This window comes from Ochotona curzoniae, unplaced genomic scaffold, assembly GCF_017591425.1.
Source record: "Ochotona curzoniae isolate NIBS_2020 unplaced genomic scaffold, NIBS_Ocur_1.0 contig_64, whole genome shotgun sequence".
NCBI lineage: Eukaryota > Metazoa > Chordata > Mammalia > Lagomorpha > Ochotonidae > Ochotona > Ochotona curzoniae.
The window spans coordinates 37,102,756-37,118,703 of record NW_024466502.1 but is presented as its reverse complement, the minus strand read 5'-3'; the positions used below and the strand labels follow the sequence as shown (position 1 = coordinate 37,118,703).

General features: G+C 34.7%; 1 non-coding gene across 1 annotated transcript; it reads right to left on the bottom strand.

The window, feature by feature from the left end:
• Positions 1-15,635: 15,635 nt before the first annotated feature.
• Positions 15,636-15,742, bottom strand: LOC121163819. Its single transcript, XR_005884970.1, has one exon. It is a non-coding gene; the product is annotated as a U6 spliceosomal RNA (small nuclear RNA).
• Between the last annotated feature and the right edge of the window lie 206 nt (positions 15,743-15,948).

Genomic DNA, 15,948 nt, shown 5'->3' with positions numbered 1-15,948 from the left:
TAGAGGGAAGACAGAGAAAGCATTCACAGGAGAGAAAATATTACAAGAAAACTCAGAATATATGTTGACTTATGAAGCGATTTCATATCATAAATTCATTAGAAGAATAAATATGCTTCCTTGTGAATATTTGAAAATTGGTGAAAGAGACAAGGGACAGGGAAAAAATGACAAAGAAATAGAGAAAGGGGAACAGAAATTCATTTATGCTTGCTGTTGTCAAGAGGGTATAACCTTTTTCTCTATATTGCATTTTTTCTTAACTAATTTAGATTGTTTTCATTGACTGGATTCTACCTACAAGGGGTGGAATATTTTGCAATTGCTGGCAGCGGTGTTGACTTCTTCAAAATGAAGAACTTGTTATGTATTTCATTTTTAAATCAATATATCACCCTCTGAATGGGAATTGAATCTACCTAACCATATTAGCAGGAACACAGATTTATTAAGTCAGGTGTGTGAAGAGACTATTGTTATTCTTTTGAGAAACATCATGCCCTTCACTGTATATGGTTTAGAAGCATTTGGGACATAGTGCCGTACTATTCTATTTCAAAGCTAGATTCACTTTGTAAATACTATAGCTGACCATATTAATGGTTTGGGGTTGGATGTGGATGTTAGGGGAGTCGCCAAGATAATAAAGGGACTCTGATGAATTAAGTGTATGTGTTCCTTTGGGGCAATGGAAATAGAATAGAATCATAATGAAATTTCAACCCTGAAGCTGTATTTCACCTAAAACATTCTGTTAATAGGATTTTTTCTCTTTTCAAGGTTTATAACTAGCTAACAGGTATATAGACAAAAAGATTCTGAAACAGAACTTTAGATTTTACTAAATAAAAACTTATTCACAAATAGTATGGTATTCAGAAAGCAAACATTTTGCTTTGAAAAGTTAGGACCTTTACCTGGCAACATTTTATATAATAGCACGCCACAAATGTTTTGGCATGTGTGATGATCCTTCTAGTAGATAATTACTTGTAGTAAAATTGGATTTGTTTCTAAGGCAAATATAATAACATATTAGTGCTAACTTTTAATGTCGCCCTTCATAATACAAGATGTTATGTAGTACTCTGTAATGTGCTATCATCTCCACAAATTGCAAGGTGTTGGAGAGGGAGAAGTAAAATAAATGCAGAGCCCCCCACCCCTGCACCAATTCACTCCCCAAATTCTTGCAACAACTGTGGCTAACACAGATTGAAGCCAACAGCCATTGACCAAACGTTCAGTTTCGTTCTCCTGCGTGGGTGGAAGGAACTCAACAATTTGAGCCATTGCCTAGTGCTTCCCTAGATTAACCTTAATGGGAAACTGCATTGAGAGTGGGCCCAGAATCCAAGTGGTATCATTCCCAACAGACAGACAGCATGGTCGCTGGTCCAAACACCTTCCACATCAGATATTTTAGACTTTACAAACCTTCAAGGCCTGTTCTGATGAGTGAGGTTAAAAGGTACCTGAAGGGTCCTCGCCTTAAACGCACCAGGATCCCATATGAGCACTGGTTCTAATCCTGGCAGCCCTGCTTCCCACACAGCTCCCTGCTTGTGGCCTGGGAAAGCAGCTGAGGACAGCCCAACGCCTTGGGACCCTGCACCTGCATGAGTGACCCGGAAGAGACTCCTTGTTCTCAGGCTTAGATCAGCTCAGCTCCGGCCATTGTAACCACTTGGGGAGTGAATTGATGACAGAAGATCTTCCTCTCAATCTCTCCTCCTGTCTGTATATCTAACTTTCCAATAAAAAATTAACCTTTAAAAATAAAAGTTTCACTTTCATGTAGAATAATTTTTCCTAACGGGGGTTGTTTCAGGTTACATAATTGTGCTCTTAACCTTGGAAACTCAAAAAAAAAAAATGGTGAACTTGTAAAAGTCTCAAACATACTAATATGTAAAATATCTTGCAAATTATCTTTTCACATTTCCATAAACTGTCTGAAAAACCTATGAACTGCAATGATAAAGTAAGATGAATGTCAGAAGTCAAGCAGTTTTGATGTGGAATTTGCACACAGTAGCAGTTTGGTTCTAAAGAATGCTTTGTGATTATCACTTTCACGATATACATTAACACCTTGTATAGATTGTCAATTCAATTTAAATTATAACTTTTTTTTAAAATATGGCTTGCATTGCTCATCAACATATTTTTACATCTTCTTTTATCTCAATCAAATGTGTACAAAGCCATAACATCGCTTATGTTGTTACTTACATGACACTACTGGAGCTCTCACGCACTTGCGTGTCAAAAGCAAAGCAAAACCTTGTCTCGCATTCTGGAAAAGTTGTTGCATTTTTGATCTACATCATCTGCTTCAGTCAATGCTGCCTTTCTGCTCGGCCTTTCACTGTAAGTTATCAGCTTCAGAGAAAGAAGGATTAAACTATCCAGACTACAAAGTAAGAGAAAATAATTAAGGCTTCCTGACACTGAAGTTACCATGTAGTCTTTAATTTGAGAACTGGTAAATATTAGCCTCTTACTTGATCTCGACCATCTAGAACTCCCAGTAGAGAAGGCAATTGCCTCCGTTTGTGCTGCTGCTCTGAAGACAGGCACGCTGTGAAACGGCCGAGCTTCATCAGAATTCTTTAGAGATTCTCATGTGTACACAGTTCATTGATTATCAGCTTTTAGATGAGTCTTTCTGCAGTCTAAAAAGCTCCCTAGGAAAAAAAAATACTCTTATTTTCTGGGAAATGAAACTGTGGTCTGTTCACTTGGAAATAACATATAGTGAAGAAAAAGTAGTGGGAGAAAAAGGATTTTAAACATAATTTTGGAAGCCATCCTTAGAATCAGCTGATGAGATAAATCATGAAAATTTCCTGAGAAACAACTTCATAATAATTTAGAGTAGAAAATGTTGATTATGTGTTCCCAAAGATCATGTGTTGATTACCCAAAGACTCCTTCAGTGTTTCAATTGTGTGGACCTGTTGCATTTGTCATGTCACTCCTGAAGCCCCTTTCATGACATGCTTGCATTTTCAATTTACTTTTATATAAATACATTTTTCATTTGATTGTGAATATTGAAATTTTATTCCAATATTCCTTGATATTTTGTATATGTATCTAAGAGTATATGTAGACATGTGTTATATGTACTTCTTAGGTAATAATAATCAGTCCTTATTTCCATTGCAATGTAAAAAAGTTAACATAACCTTTCTTTTGAATTGTTTTACTATAGCAAATTATTTTAAATACATACTAACTTTGTTAAAAATGCCGGGAGGTTCAGAAAGAGACTATCTGTAATTGTTTAAGTGTTTGAAAAAAATTTTTTGACATGGAGCCGGCATGATGGACTGTAGGCTACCCTCTGCCTCTAGTGCATTTCAAGTGAGGGCTGGTTCGTGTCGCAGCTACTCTACTTTTTACCCAGCTCCCTGCATATGACCTGGGAAATAGTGGAGAACAGTTCAAGTCTTTGGACTTCTGCCCCTGGTTCCCGGCTCCTGGCTTTGAATCATCTCCAGCCTTTTTGTCCATCTGAGAAATGAACTAGCCAATGCAAGACCTGTCTTTCTCTGCGTCTCTCTTCTTTATGTACAAATCAGCCTTTCAAATCAAAATTGAGAAGTAAATCTTAAAAAAAAAGGTACTATTTAATTTTTTATTTGAAAATAAAATCACTCAAGACTGGAAAAAAGAAACAGATATTGGGAAAATAGATGACTGGATGAATATGGACTACGGTAAGCTTTAAGACAGCAGAAGGGATTTTTCAGCTGACCAAGACAAGAATAGGCTTCTGTTAAGAAGGCTGGGGGATGGGAAAACATAATCTAATTTAATGAACATATATTTAAAAAGACTAATTGTCAGTGTACTAAATCCACTGATCAGTCACAAGAAATAGAGGATTTACAAAAAAAAAAAAAAAACGAAACAACAACAACAAAAACACAGGCACCAAGCGAAACTTCCCATATGGAGGAGTGGGCCTTGAGGTATGCTGTCCCTATGAAGAAATATGGAGACATTTCTTTCATTTTTTAATAATTTACAGGGCACAGATAAAATTGAGTGAGTTTACCATTTAAACAACATGTGTTTTACTATGAGTGTATTATTTTGGTAAACAATTTTGGTAAAGCTAAGACCATAGTACTTTAAATGACTGACACGCATGAGATTGTGCCTTTGCTTTTTTACTGTCTTATGTGTTGCTTTTAATGATAATGTGATTCTGTGTTGATCCCCAGATCTTTATAGTATCATGCAAATATCATTTAACCACAAAGATATGTTCTGATAAATGCACAAATGAACCATTTCATCTCTGTATGACCGTCACAAGATAAATCTAAAAAAGTTGCATCAGTATAAAAACACCTTTCTGAGTATTCTTTCCCAATCATAGATCCAGCCATTTACTAGATACCAAATGTTTGTGGTATGTTTTTGTATTCAATATATTCTGATTCTTCGAGGGTACTAATGAATAACACAATATATTAAGCATAAAAGAAAATGATATATTGGAAGACTCAGAAAATACAAAATCCAAGAGTTTGTGGCAGGAGTAAAGTAAAATTCTGGTAAGTTGGCAAACACACTATAAACTACGTAATAAACACATGACTAAATTTTACAAATCAGTGACAGTTACTTATTAGAAATATCAAGTATATGAATGAAATTGGGTGCATTTTCTTTTCAGAGGTTTATCAGCACAGTTTCTTTAGTTATACTAGCCTCACTCTCAGTGTGTGAATGATGTATGTAGCTGCACATTTTTGGTTGGACATAATGGTTGATTTACATTTCAGCAATAAAATGAGCCTATAAGAATGTTTACAATGAAAGGATTTTCAATGTGTGAGTTTCAGTTAGATAATAGAGCAGCCCCTCATTGAGTCATTACCACATGACAGGTTACTACTCATGTGCCTAACCTCATGCTGAACTGCATATACAATCTCTCTTTTCTTCCTCTTTAAGACAAGTTTTAATCATTTAAGAAATTCTCACATTGAGTGTTGCTTTATGCACATTTATGCATTAACCATTTCATTACCATAAGATTGTAACTGTTTTAAAAAGTGCCATAAATTCCATAGTCAACTAAGTAATATTATAAGAAATAAATAAATGAAAATTTTTAAAAAAGTGCCATAAATGGGCAGAAACTTATCTAAGGATTCCCAATATGAACTTTAGTAAGTGTAGTGCTTCATTAATGCAAATTTTCATCCACATTTAGGTAACAGAACTGGAACTAAATGCCTAAATAAATGATTTATTTAAAATGGTAAAAACTTTAAAGTAATTTTATGATATATATACATACATTTATTTTATATATATATATATACACTTTTTGTTTGCCTTTGTATCATTTCATTCATGCACAAAAAGTGGGAGTAGTTGTATACAAAGTATTAGAAATTAGTATATATGCATATATATTGAAATTAGCATATATGTATATATATATAGGTTAAATGTATATATAAATAGTGCCAATTCAAAACATTCTCTATTACAAATATAGAGTGTAGCATTTCTTGTATCTAAGACAACACGATTAGCAGTAATTCTTTATTCAAAGCCACCATATTGCTTTAAACATTAGAATTTACTTATCCTAATAAGTGTTAACGTTATTTTCAGATTAAAAACTGAATATGAGAGTTTATAAAACTTTTTGGTAGACCCACCTATGAAGTACCAAAGACTTTATGAAAACGCCACTGTGTTTAGTGTCAAAGTTTGTGAAACACAAACACAATCACAAAATTAACTAAATGTACATTTAATTTTCAGTAATACTTTTGTGACCTCACAAGATTCTTTCAAAAAATACAAATTTTTATGTACGTAGGTTAGGGTTACCCAGGTCTTTATGTAGAAAGAAAGTATGTTTTTACAAATCACAGAAATTCTTTCCAGTATTAGGTGAATATGAGGAGATGGATGAAAGATCTGATGTATCTAAAAATAAATCATAATATTTCTCAAACTAGGGCCAAGCATGTGTCAGAATCCAGATGGGTGCTGGTTAGTATCCTGGCTGCTCCAGCTCCCAGCTGGGAAATCAATTGAGGATGGGCCAAAGCCTTGGGACCCTATACCCCTGTGGGAAACCTAGAAGAAGCTCCTGGCTACTGACTTCAGATTAGCTTGGCTCCATCCAGTCACTTGGGGAGTGAACAAGCATACAGAAGATCCTTCTCTCTGTTTCTCTTTCTGTAATTCTGACTATTCAATAACAAAATAAATACAATCTTTTTATTAAAGATTTTTATTTTCATTATTTTTTCATTGGAAAGGCGGATATACAGAGAGGAGAGACAGAGAGGAAGATCTTCCATCCGATGATTCACTCCCAAGTGAGCGCAACTGGTCGATGCTATGCGGATCCGAAGCCAGGAGCCTCTTCCGGGTCTCCCACGCGGGTGCAGGGTCCCAAAGCTTTGGGCTGTCCTCGACTGCTTTCCCAGGCCACAAGCAGGGAGCTGGAAGGGAAGCGGGGCTGCCGGGATTAGAACCGGCGCCCATATGGGATCCCGGGCGTGCAAGGCGAGGACCTTTAACCACTTGCGCCACCGCGCCGGGCCCCAATCTTCTTTTAAAAAATGATTTCGCGATCCTTGTACCATAGCCTAAAGACTAAGGTCCTCGCCTTGCATAAACCGGGATTCCATATGGACACCAGTTTTATTCCCAGCGGTCCTGTTTCCCATCCAGCTCCCTGCTTGTGGCCTGGGAAAGCAGCCGAGGATGGACCAAGGCCTTGAAACTACATGAGAAACTCGGAAGAAGCTCTTGATTCCTAGCCTTGGATCTGCACAGCTCCTGATGTTGCTTTCACTTGGAGAGTGTGTCTACCCGTCTCCATATATTTCACCTACCATTAAAAATAAAATAAATCTTAAAAATATGTTCACTCAAAATCAATGAGAGACAAATGCATGCATTAGGAAAATCCATGTATGAAATAGATCAAAGTTGTTGCCTTGAGATTGATATTATAAAGAGCAATGAAACTTATATAGAGAATTCAATATGTTAAGAAAAATATAGTAGGAAACCTTAACAACTTCATGAGGCACAAGAAAGAAGCTCTGCACTTGAAGGTAAGTCTTTGGAAACATTTTAATTAGACAAAAAAAACAATAGAAAGAAAGATATGAGAAAAACAACAATAGTGTCCAATATTTATGGAATATCACCAAACAACCTAACACACATACACATGCTTTAGCAGGTTTTTTTTTTTTTTAAGTGTAGACAGAAAAAAAAAAATTGTAAAACCTACTCAGTGAAATAATAACTCTTCTGCATAAGTTGGAGAAAGAGAAGGGGATCCAAGCACAGAAACCATGGGAACTGATAAACTAAGAGCAAAGGCTCTTCACTTCAACACAGCACAGCCACCTTCTCCACAGTAAAATGCAAAGATTCTTAAGTGTGCAGGAAAGACCGACCAACTTCGGGGGCTCTCCAGTCAGACTCACAGCTGGTTTATCATCAGAAACGTCAGGATTGAACACAGACATAGGGCAGATCTTAAAAGTAAGCAAACAAGGGGTCAAGTGGGATGATTCAATTGACTAATCCTCTGTCTGCAAGTGCCAGTACCCATAAGAGTGCTGATTCATGCCTCGGCTGCTCTGCATCCCACCCAGCTACCTGCTTACGTCCTGGGAAAGCAGAGGCGCGTCTCCCAAATACTTGGAACACTGCATTCACATGGAAGACACAGAAGAGCCTCCTGGCTCCTGGCTTTGGTTCAGCTTAGGTCCAGCCTCTGGAATCACTTGTAGGATGAACCAGTGCATAAAAGATCTTTTTGTCTCCCTCCTCTGTACATCTGTCTTCCAAATGAAAATAAATATTTAAAAAATTAAACAATCAATAACCATAAAATAGTGTTAACCCAGAATATTGTATCTTACTAAGCTCTTTTTTATAAGTGAAGCAGACATTAAAGTCTTCCAAAAACAGAAACTGATAAAACTCATCACCACATATGCAGACCTATGAACGGTGGTTTAAGAATTTGTTATATGCTTGCACTGAAAGAACCTCAACTGAACTTGAACTGTGGCAATGCAGCAAGGTGGAGGAATCCATCATGGGGGGAGGGTAGGGAGGGTGAGGGGAAACCCAGTGCCTAAAAAACTGTGTCACATAATGCAATGTAATAAAAATAAATAAATAAATAAAATGAAATTTTAACTAAAGAATTTGTTACATAAAGAATCATAAAATGATAGTCACTCTCAAGAAAGAATTGAAACACAGAGGACCTTCTAATACTAGGTCTTCCCTGAAAGCCCTTTTCTTGCAAGGATCCCATTTGAGAGTCGTCCTAATCCTGGCATTCCTGCTTCCCATCCAGCTCCCTGCTTGTGGCCTGGGAAAGCAGTTGAGGACAGCCCTAATTCTTTGGACCCTGCACCCGTGTGGCAAGCCTGGAAGAGCCTCTTGGCTCCTGGTTTCGGGTTTGCTAAGCTCTGGTTGTTGTGCTCACTTGGGGAGTGAATCAGCAGATATATCCTCCTCTCTATTTCTCCTCCTCTCTGTACATATGACTTCCCCATAAAAAAATAAAGTAAAAATTAACAAAAACACAGATTGACAATATCAATCAAAAAGTCCTGGTATGAATACATATCTCTTTAGCCCAACAAAACAGAGTGAAAATTTTGGAAAATGACCAATGTGTATTATTCTAAGCGACAATATTCTCACATAGAATGAAATTTTTAGCATGAAGAAACACCAATTGGTTATTACAGAGTTTTAATGAGACTGGTGTGGGTAAGTAAATATGTACTATGCATCATCATGTTCTTTCAAAGTAGTACTTAATATAAAAGCTATATGTCTAGTGGGGTACATAATCTTTTAATAAAAAGTCAATGACAATTTTTACTTAGAGGAAAAAGTCATTGGCTTCAAAATGTCAATGATTTAATGTCTGTGCTCATGATTTCATGAAGAAAATATTGCTAGATTTCTGAAAAAGATAACATGTCTTTGGAAAAATATACATGTACCCAATAAAACTCTATAGATATATAGGACAACTACAGCAAATATTAGTTTAAATATATAGGTATGAGAGACTGATTCCTTCATAATAATTTTATTAGACATATACTGAAAGTGCTAATGTCTTATTTTCTAAGAAATTTGTTTAGAAACGCCAATTAAATAATTCAGAAATAATTAATTCAGAAGACAACCCATTAAATTATAACCCTCCCCATAGGTTAACTTGGTGCCAAATGTATTGTTTAATTTATCATTCTTAGTAATTTTAGACAGCCTCAAGGCAGAGAATGAAGTAATAATAAATAGGGAATAGTGGATAATTAGAGAAGGAAATGTGGAACGAAATTACTAAGGGCTTTAGGTGAAGTTCATTATTACTATTTAATAGTGCCCAAGAGCATTTGATCAAATTATGGATCAAATTTAAAAGTCGGCCGAATAAAGTCCTTGTGGAGGAGATTTCTACCTTTTTTTTGTTTGTTTCTCAGAATTCAACTGTTTTCAAACATCTTCAACAAACTACATTTTGATCAAGTCTTAGGAAAAGAATTTGGAGGAGCTATGTATATAATTTCAGTATTGAATCAAACTAGTATATTTACGTGAGAAAAAATGCCACAGTGTGGAGGAAATTGGAGGGAGGACATATAACTGAAAAGTCTGAGATTGTTTACAATTAACTGCATGTACCACACACAGAGATCATTACATGATTAAGCAGTAAGCATAGCTTAAGGAGGAAGGTGATTGGGTAAGCGACATTGTGGCTCAACCCTCAGGCAATTTAATGCCTGGGGAAATCTTGTCTTTCTAAGTGCACAGCTTTTCTTTTTCTTTTGGCTCAATCTGGTGCATCATATTTCCACTATTAAACTTTTAAAGGTGTATATGCATAACTTACTTGTTTCTTTCATTTTATTTCAGCATATAAATGTTAACCAGGCTATGTGATAAGAAGTTTTCCTTTGCATTTTGTAACGGAACTCTATGTGTTAGGCATGCTGATCTGAAGTAGGACATAATAATTTGGGTGGCAGAAGAAAATATTTGAAGCTTGCTTATTTAATCACCTCTTATAAACTAATGATAGGGATACAAATTCTGTAGGTATGAGCAATAATGATATTAATAACAGAAGCATTGCTGAGTTTATGAATTCTAGGAAATGCATGCCTTATTTATGCAAAACTTAACAGGTAACGCTTCTCATGGTACTAAACCAGCAGGAATTTACAGTTAGTGAAAAATGACAACCATCTAAGTTTTTTTACTGTAATAGCCAAGATATTTAAACTATTATATGTTGATGTGATTCTGTGGATATTTAATAAAGAAATAGGTAATTATTTTGCATTAACCATGTATTATTCACTTGAGTTGAGCACAGATGTGAAGGAAAACTGAGTCAATCCATTATGAATGGAGTAAAATATAAAAAGTATGCCACATATAAACACAACTACATAAAACTATACAGAGTGAATTACTTGATTGATGCTCAGGACAGACAATAAGCAATGCTCCACAAATTTAACAAAGATTCCATTCTTTCAAGAACACAAAATTCAGCACTGAAGATTGTCAAAGAATCCCACAGTGGCAGCTGCTTTTCACCAATGAGATTCAGCCAAAAGAAAGACAATTCCTGAAACAATCCCTCAATAATGTTATTGAGTTAATTTGTCCATTTATTTACACTATAAGTCAATCTTTATCCTCTTATTTCCTAAAAATACAAACAAATATATCTAGACAGAATTCACAATCTCAAAGTCAGTAGGGATTCTAATTATAAAATGACTCAAATTTTATGGATATACTGGTGGTCCTTCATCACATCATACACCTTGCATTCTAATCTTTGCCTTCCACAGAGACCACTGCAATCATCAAATAGAATAAGCATTAAAATCATTGACATAACAACAGCATTAAAGAAAGTCATTATATTTGCTGCATCAACATTATGGAGATGTCAATAGCCTATTTTCAATATGTTTTATAAAGAAAATCTGATAAGTTAAATTTAATATACACCATGTTTAATTTGTAGTCACTTCAATTTTGAATGCAGGCTGCTTCATTTCTCAGCACTTCAGAGTCAATGTGAGGCTATGAAACGCTGAGTGTTAACTTGGATCAGTGTCCATGGAGACAAATCTCAGACTCAACAATAGTAAGAACATTTATATGATATTGTTTCTGCACTGTATCATTTGAGATTTAGCATTTTCTAAAATCACAGAAAAGAACTAGAGTATTATCCCACTAAAATAATTCTATGCATTCTAAATGTGTAACAGTAATTCATTTACAAATAACATTTTCAAGAGAAACAGGCTAATAGTAGATAAGTGTGTTGCTATTTATATGAAGTATGAAGAAAGTAGAGAATTACTCAGTTAAGTATAGCAAGAGTCTTATTATCACATATGAATTGTGAGATTTAATATACAACATTGTCATGAAAAATACACATTTAGTTATGCACGCACATTTTGAAAGAATTACAGAGTTCAGAGTTCATTGATTTCTATATACTAAATAAACATTGTCCACAAATTCAGGAGTACTTTTAAAAATGTACATCAAAATATTATGTAACACTGAAAGTGACAGATATGGAAGAGGAAATATTTGCAGGCCATACAACTAATGCAAATTTAATCATCAGAATACATGGTGATACTGGAAAAGACTGCAGCCCCCATATAAAAGACGTTATCTTGTTATTCAAAATTCCTCTTCTAAGTGTACACTCAGAAGTACAGGAAGCAGTCACAAAAAGCTACTTGTATAAGCATATCCATAGCAGTGTTGCTCATAAGAGCTAAAACACAGAAGAAATCCAAATGCTGGTAGATAGATGTATGAATAAGTCTAATATAATATATATTTTTAAAAACAAGATTGTTTAGCCAAAGGAAAAAAGTGCGCACCATCAACCATCAGCATATTATATTAAATGAAATAAACCACTCAAAACGTAGTGAGTATTCCATTTACATTTAAAAAATTTGAGCTGTCATGATCATCAAAGCACACGTTAGAACAGAACCTGGAGAGAACAGAACCTGGAGAGAACAGAGACTAGCTGAAGCCAGAAGCCAGGAGTTTCTTGCGGGTCTCCCATTTGGGGCGTCAGGGACCTAGGTACGTGGACCATCTCCCTCTGCTTTTAAGGATAACATTGGCAGAAAGAGCTTGACAAAAGTATATCCAGTTTCGCATTGCAGATTTTACATGCAATACTACAATGCTGGCCCCTGAGGGTACGCATATTAAATATCCTCTATTGGAATATCTGTCATCTTACCTCTCAAAGCTTTCCCTTTATCTCTAATACACCTAAGGGTCTTTAATAAGAAATAAATGCATCCTCATGATTCTTTGTGCTCCTCTCTTTCTGTTTTTCTAATATTTAATGTGCAAGATGCATACTCAGTGAAAAAACTTGCTTTTCATAAAAATAAACCTTCAGTTTTTTCAATATGCCTATACTCAAATTAGTAGTAAGATTTTTTGCTTAATGTCATCTATGTATTCAATGCAATCTGCAATTTTATTATAAGGAAAATTGAGGGATACTGTGCACCTTTTTATGGAGATTGATTGATATTGAAAAAATGTAAAAAGCAATTCACAATAAATTGAACCATTAAATAACAACACGTAAAATATGGACTTGTAAAAGAATGTGGGCTTGTGGTCAAGTCTCAAACTATAACATTTTAAGAAAAAGCTCTATGTGAGGAATAACTAGCAGCATTTAAAAATGAGACTCGTGAAAAATATTAATTCAGTAGCAACTTTTATTATATCTCAATAGGAGAAAAATGGTACTTGCTATTTCTGACAGTAAACTAAGCAGATACTTAAATCACTTAATCAAATTTTTCATCCGCAAACATGATTTTATGGTAGAGTATATGGGTTCATAAAGATCCTTGGAATATTTCAATGTAGATCCCTTTTTAATACAAATATCTGCAAAGGAAATGTGTTAATGAGCTCCCTTAAGTTGCTATAAATAAATGAATCAAAGAGGTTTATTCATCTGTTGTAGTTACTTTATGAAGAAATATTTTACAGTTGAAGCCAATTAAATTTTCAGCAGCTTATCATGGAAATTATATGAAGCAGCAGGCCAGTCTGTAATGGCTTTGCAAAGGGAGTGCTTAAAATGTTTCCAGCTGAGTTATATTACCTGGATCAGTAACACTGTGAACAAGTGCCATGATATATATGTATATTTTCAGATATATATATCCTATATATGTATAATAATATAGTATATATATGTATAATTTCAGACTTGATTGTTCAGTAACTGTATGTATTAATTGTAATTCTACTGATATTGTCTTACTAATTCAAAGAATGTATATCTTTCAGAAAATGGTGATAAATTAGGAATACTTATTAATGTCCCCTTTAAATGTAAATGATTAAAACTTTATCCCTCTTAACAGACATTGCCTGCTTCAATGTATTTCTCAACTCTGATTATGCATACTTTTTACCATAAAGTTATTGCTCTTATTTATTGTAATTAGAATAAAATAAAGCAGTATGTATAATTCCACTGTAATTAAGACTGAGGAAAGAAATGAGTCCCAGGTAGGCACTTGGCAGCCAGATGAAAAGCACATCTCTCTTGGGCAAAAATGAATGTGCTGGAACTTGGAAACTAGCTATCACATCTCAATATTTATATGAATATGAATAAATGGTAAAAAGTTGTCAAAGGAAAAATCGAAGCTTTCAAGGAAAGTATGACGTGTGTATATATTTAGAACATTGTTTCTTAGAGTGAAGAAATGGCAGAATGACCTATTTCTTTATACAGCAACACACAAACATGATCTGAGTTCCAAAGTTTGTTATCCTCACTGTGTTAAAAATGTTCCTATATTGCTACCAACATGCACTTTGGGTAGGAAGAATCTATTAAGATGATGTCTGAGCACACAAAGGAATATATTGCTATCATGTCTTCCTTTGTAGTGCTATCCAAAACTTTGTGTAGCACTATGACAATTTAAAACAGGAGACTTTTGAGCAGGCACTGTGATGCAGTGCATTGCGGAGTTGCTTGGAGCATCGGAAACCCTATCAGAGTTGTCTATGACCCAGTGCTGCCTTTGCATCCCATCCAGCGTCTCGCTGATGATCACTGCAGCAGGAGCTAATGACAGCCCAAGTATTTGGCACTCACACAGTGGCTCACATGGAATTCCTGTTTTCCCTGTGGCCCAACCATGCCTATTATGTGCATTTGGGAGAAGTAATGCACAGTTTGAAAATCTTCCTCCATCCCTCATTCTCAGTCTATAGCTGCTTTCAAAGCAATAAATAAAAAAAAGTTTTAAAAAGTACAGGAAATGCATCTGTGATGACATAAGTAAATGCACTTAAAATCAGCAAATGGGGTTTTATAGTAATTTTTGAAGTTTTAATATTATAAAGTATGTTTGAGCTTATGGAAAATGTGGTAGTTAAAAAATTGAAAAATTTAATAGTGAAAATAATATTTTATGATCTGATTATTGTTTATGGTGCTTATCTGGAAAGAATAGTCTGCCCACTTTTTTGGTTGTTGAACATGGTGGATAATGATGAATTATGTCAGAGATTACCAACATATCAAAACACATGATTTCAAAAGTTAAGAGAAAATAAAGGAAGGAGAGAGAATTAATGGAGGAAGGGAGGGATGTATGGTTACCCTCTTGGAATGGTATCTATGAAATACATGAACTTATTTTTCTACATTAATAAAAACAAAGGAAGTTATAAAAACATAATTGTGAGTAGAGTTGTATTTTATTTTCTTTAAAAATAAGCATATTGTTTATTGAGAGTCAGATTAAGTGCGAGGAAAGAACACTCACCTGCTTACAGCATTTGGACCAGACCACGCCTTAGCCAGGAGCATAGAACTCCTTCTAGACTTGCCACTGATATTCTGATACTGCAGTAGACACCCTAACAGCAGCTTAACCCACTCCACCACAAGTCCTACTCCTCACAGTTCAAGTTTTTAATAAGACATAGAGAATACTATTCATAATTCTGTTATTTGTATAAATCTCATAGTACATGATATATCATCATCAAGGTACTCAACATTAGTGATTGTATTTATACAAAGTATACATGCATTTCCTTATGATATAATAATGTGAACTTGATATTACTGAATCTTGGCCCGAATGGGTTGCAAATCTCATAAATCCATCTACAGTTTGGACATATGTGCATTGTTCTGAAGCAGGGAGATGCTACAATTAGTTCAAGAGGTGAGACACCTAGTACAGAGCTAGCAGTCATTACCAGGATGGTGTGAGTAACGTGACATTTTTCTAATGGCAAATCATTTTACTTAGCAAAAACACAACAATTCTTTGTTTAACATTAAATAATTTGTTTGAAACCTAATATGGAAAATTCAGTAATTCTCCAAATGTCTAATTTAAAAACATGTTGCTTATTATTGAAAGTATAGACTTTTGCTATGAAAAAAATTCTTTTTTAGCTTTTCGTTTTTTGTTATATTTATATTTAGCAATTTATAGTATTCAAGTGAGATTAAATATATGGAACGCTTCACAAATTTGTGTGCCATGCTTGTGCAAGGACCATGCTAATCTTCTCTGTATCATTCCTATTTTGGTATATGTGCTGCTGAAGCAAGCACAAGAAAAAAATTTCTTAATGTATAATAGTGAAGTCGCATGCTGTTTCAGGCTTTACTTTCTTCTAAAGCAAGCATTTACAAATTATTTTGATTTCAGGAAAATTAAGGGCTTTCAGGAAAAATACCTTCAGGTACATTAAAGCAAATGCATACTTTTACAAGGGTATCAATCAAGCGCATATATTTCAATCTGAATGTATATTTTA